At 44.6% G+C, this 4,876-nt stretch overlaps 1 protein-coding gene and 1 pseudogene across 4 annotated transcripts in view; one reads left to right on the top strand and one right to left on the bottom strand.

The window, feature by feature from the left end:
• CUNH2orf42 (chromosome unknown C2orf42 homolog) overlaps positions 1-4,876 on the bottom strand; it is a 43,317-nt gene that overhangs the window by 1,633 nt on the left and 36,808 nt on the right. The gene's annotated exons all lie outside the window — the stretch shown is intronic.
• LOC108299649 lies at positions 2,427-2,754 on the top strand (annotated as a pseudogene). The gene has a single exon (XR_005198999.1). The product of XR_005198999.1 is annotated as a 40S ribosomal protein S27-like (transcript).

The following is a 4,876-nucleotide window of genomic DNA, read 5'->3' as shown; positions in this document are numbered from 1 at the left end:
GGTGAAATGTGCCTGTAGTCCCAGCTACTTGGGAGACTGAGGCGGAAAGATTGCTTGAGCCCAGTAGTTCAATGCCAGCCTGGGCAACATAGTGAGACCCTGTTACAAAAAAAACAAAAAGTAATATGAGAAAATAAGAGCCGGGTGCAGTGGCTTACACCTGTAATCTCAGCATTTTGGGAGGCCTAGGTGGGCAGATCACGAGGTCAGGAGATTGAGACCATACTTGCCAACAAAGTAAAATCCTATCTCTACTAAGAATACAAAAATTAGCTGGGTGTGGTGGCATGTGCCTGTAGTCCCAGCTACCAGGGAGGCTGACGCAGGAGAATCACTTGAACCCAGGAGGCAGAGGTTGCAGTGAGCCCAGATTGTGCCACTACACTCCAGCCTGGTGACAAAGTGAGAGTCTGTCTCAAAAAAAAAAAGGATGGGCCAGGGACAGTGGCTCATGCCTGTAATTCCAGCACTTTAGGAGGCTGAGGCAGGCGGATCACTTGAGGTCAGGAGTTCAAGACCAGGCTGACCAACATGACAAAACCCTGTCTCTACCAAAAATACAAAAATTAGCCAGGCTTGGTGGCATGCTCCTGTAATCCCAGTTACTCGGGAGGCTGAGGCAGGAGAAGCGCTTGAACCTGGGAGGCAGAGGCTTCAGTGAGCTGAGATCGTACCACTGTACTCCAGCTTGGGCAACAGAGCAAGACTCTGCCTCAAAAAAACCCCCAAAAAAACCAAGAAGGATAGAGGAGAAAGATCCTGATTAATAATGTATATACATTTTTCTCTCAGCACTACTTAACCTCAGACTTCATAAGCTAATATTTTACTTTTTAAATTTAAATTTTTGTTTTTTTGAGATAGAGTCTACTGTGTTGCCCGGGCTAATATGCAGTGTTGCAATCTCGGTTCATTGCAACCTCCGCCTCCTAGGTTCAGGTAATTCTCCAGCCTCAGCCTCCCAAGTAGCTGGGACTTACAGGCACATACCACCACATCCAGCTAATTTTTGTATTTTTAGTAGAGATGGGATTTCACCATGTTGGCCAGGCTGGTCTCAAACTCCTGATCTCTGGTGATCCTCCCACCTCGGCCTCCCATAGTGCTGGGACTATAGGCGTGAGCCACTGCGCTGGGCCTGTATTTTACTTTTCACTGTCTTACTCTTTCCACTTTAGCCTAAACAGTCACCCCTTTTAAACTCCTTTCCTCCACTTCTTTTGGTCCTTTCTTTCTCACAAAGACTAAGACATCACTTATATGATGAGAAACAAAGCTTCCATTCATCCCAGACTAACAACCTTATTGGCCAGGTATTTTGGTCTGCTTTTTTTTTCTTTTAGTCACAGAATATAGTTAGGCTAGTGTGGTGGCTCACACCTATAATCCCAGCACTTTGGGAGGCTGAGGTGGGTGGATCACCTGAGGTCAGGAGTTTGAGACCAGTCTGACCAACATGGAGAAACACCATTTCTACTAAAAATACAAAATTAGCTGGGTGTGGTGGCACATGCCTGTAATCCCAGCTACTTGGGAGACTGAGGCAGGAGACTCACTTGAAACTGGGAGGCAGAGGCTGCTGCAATAAGCTGAGATTGTGCCATTGCACTCCAGCCTGGGCAACAAGAGTGAAACTCCATCTCAAAAAAAAAAAAAGAATATAAATGTTAAGTATTATCTAGCTCACTTTTGTCACACATATTCTAGCTTCCATTTCAAATGATATCTGGCTGAGAACTGTCCGCAGAGCTGCTGCCAAATTTTCATTTAAATATCAATGAAGGCATAGAAAAAAATGGAAACTCACAACTGATGAACACTGAGACCACTGGCAACTTTTAGGAAGAAATACAAAACAGGTGGAGAGGGATGGAAAGAAATCTACCCAGACTTTGGCCGTAGCATATCCCAGCTTTCCTTACTAAAGGGAGGCTACATGGAAAAAGGCAGGAAAATACTTGGTCTCTCTCAGTTTGTGCCCTGGCTTGTACAGAGCAGCAAATGAGCAGTGCCACTTCCTTTCCTTTAGAATGTCTCACACACACCCCTCCCCACTCAAGTACCTGAAATCTTGATGACTGCAAAGGGGACTTGGGGGAGGGTAGGTGCATGGTTAAAGGTGAATAAGCAGCGTTGGGCATGGTGGCTCTTGCCTGTAATCCCAACACTTTGGGAGGCTGAGGCGGGTGAGTCATGAGGTCAGGAGATTGAGACCAGCCTGACCAACATGGTGAAACCCCATCTCTACTAAAAATACAAAAATTATAGCCGGGTGTGATGGTACACACCTGTAATCCCAGCTGCTTACGAGGCCGAGGCAGGAGAATTGCTTGAGACCAGAAGGTGGAGGTTTGCAGTGAGCTGAGATCATGCCACTGCACTCCAGCTTAGGCAACATGAGCAAAACTCCATCTCAAAAAACAAAAAAAGCTTTCCGGCGGTGACGACCTACCCATGAGAACATGCCTCTCACAAAGGATCTCCTTCATCCCTCTCCAGAAGAGGAGAAGAGGAAACACAAGAAGAAATGCCTGGTGCAGAGCCCCAATTCCTACTTCGTGGATATGAAATGCCCAGGATGCTATAAAATCAGGTAGTTTTGTGTGTTGGCTGCTCCACTGTCCTCTGCCAGCCTACAGGAGGAAAAGCAAGGCTTACAGAAGGATGTTCTTTCAGGAGGAAGCAGCACTAAAAGCATTCTGAATCAAGATGAGTGGGAAACCATCTCAATAAACACATTTGGATTAAAAAAAAAAATACAAAAATTAGCTGGGCATGGTGGCACATGCCTGTAATCCCAGCTACTCAGGAGGCTGAGGCAGGAGAATCGCTTGAACCCGGGAGGCATAGGTTGCAGTAAGCCAAGATCATGCCTCTGTACTCCAGCCTGGGCAACAGAGCAAGACTCCAGCTCTAAAAAAAAGATGGTGAATAGCGGTGGCAGAATATATTCTGGAAGGTGCAGTCTGCACTAGTAAAGCAATTTGGGTGGGAGAGGAGAAACCCTGGAAAACTATATATGTGGAGAATCTTAGTTTTGTGTGTTTTTTCATGTATTCCATTATTAGCAATGAAGGAGGAAGAGATGGTCAGAAGATGCCACTATGGTAGAAGAGAGAAACGCTAGACCTAAGAACTGTGCATCAGCCTTCCACAAACAGATCTACGAGGGAGCCAGCCACCATGCAGGAGTGGTCCCAAGCAATCTGCCTGTTACCAAAATTTGAGTCTGGACAGATCTTAATCTGTTCAGTAATAAGGAAAAGAACAGGAAGTTAAACAAAATAAAAAACACCTAAGGAAAAGGAAGTAAATAACTAGAAGAATCAAAAGAAGGGATAGCAGTGACTGATCTATCTATCAAAGAGAAAATTTCAGGGAACTGTTTAGCATCCACAAATTAAAAAAAATAAGATCCAGCCTTTATGAAAATAAGGCCAAAATCATAAGGAAAGCCCAGACTGGGAGGAAAAGGCAGCCGGATAAGAGTAAAAGGAAGACAAGCAAGAAAAGGCCAAATTTCAAGGAAGCCACAAAGAGTAGAATTAAAATCTACATGATCAGCTGGGCACGGTCACTCATGCCTGTAATCCTAACACTTTGGGAGGACAAAGGTGGAGGATTGCTTGAGGTCAGGAGTTCGAGACCAGTCGAGATCCCCATCTCTATAAAAAATTTTTGCTGGTCGGGCACCAGGGCTCATGCCTGTAGTCCCAGCAGTTTGGGAAGCTGAGGCGGGTGGATCATGAGGTCAAGAGATCGAGACCATCCTGGCCAATATAGTTAAACCCCATCTCTACTGAAAAAAAAATACAAAAATTAGCTGGGCGTGGTGGCATGTGCCTGTAGTACCAGCTACTTGGGAGGCTGAGGCAGGAGAATCACTTGAACCTGGGAGATGGAGGTTGCGGTGAGCTGAGATTGCACCACTGCATTCCAGCCTGGCAAGAGTGAGACTTTATCACAAAAAAAAAAAAAAATTTTTTTTTACTAAAAAAAAATACGTGGTTCTAAAATATATTACAAACCCATAATAACCAAAAGAGTGTGGTGCTGGCATGTGTCTAGACAGATTAAAGGAACAAAACAGAAAGATTAGAAATAGACACAAACAGAACAGGAATTTAGCCTAAAGTAAAGATGGCATTTCTAATTACTAAAAGAAAACCAAATAAGTGTTTATTTTTTATTTTATTTTATTTTTTTTTTGAGACGGAGTTTCACCCATGTTACCCAGGCTGGAGTGCAATGGCGCGATCTCGGCTCACCGCAACCTCCGCCTCCTGGGTTCAGGCAATTCTCCTGCCTCAGCTTCCTGAGTAGCTGGGATTACAGGCACGCACCACCATGCCCAGCTAATTTTTTGTATTTTTAATAGAGACGGGGTTTCACGATGTTGACCAGGATGGTCTCGATCTCTTGACCTCGTGATCCACCCGCGTCGGCCTCCCAAAGTGCTGGGATTACAGGCTTGAGCCACCACGCCCGGCATAAGTGTTTATTATAATAAATGGTTTGTATCAACTAGATAGTCATCTGGAAGAAAATAAAAGGTGGTGGAATGTTATGACTTACCTTATGATAAATTCCAGAGAAAGCTGGTTTTTTTTTAAACAAGGTCTCGCTTTGTCACCCAGGCTGGAGCACAGTGGTGCTATCATGGCCTCACTGCAGTCTTGACCTCCAGGGCCCAAACGATCCTCCCAACTCAGCCTCCCAAGGAGCTGGGACCACAGGCATGTACCACCATTCCTGGCTAATTTTGTTTTTGTTTTTTTTTAAAGTAAGTTTATTAAGAAAGGAAAGGAATAAAGAATGGCTACTCCATAGGCAGAAGAGCCCTAGGCTAATTTAAAAAATTCTTTTTTTTTTTTTT

The sequence above is a fragment of the Cebus imitator genome, unplaced genomic scaffold, assembly GCF_001604975.1.
Source record: "Cebus imitator isolate Cc_AM_T3 unplaced genomic scaffold, Cebus_imitator-1.0 Scaffold23, whole genome shotgun sequence".
NCBI lineage: Eukaryota > Metazoa > Chordata > Mammalia > Primates > Cebidae > Cebus > Cebus imitator.
Note: the sequence above shows the minus strand (reverse complement) of the source record. Positions and strands in the feature narration are given on the sequence as shown.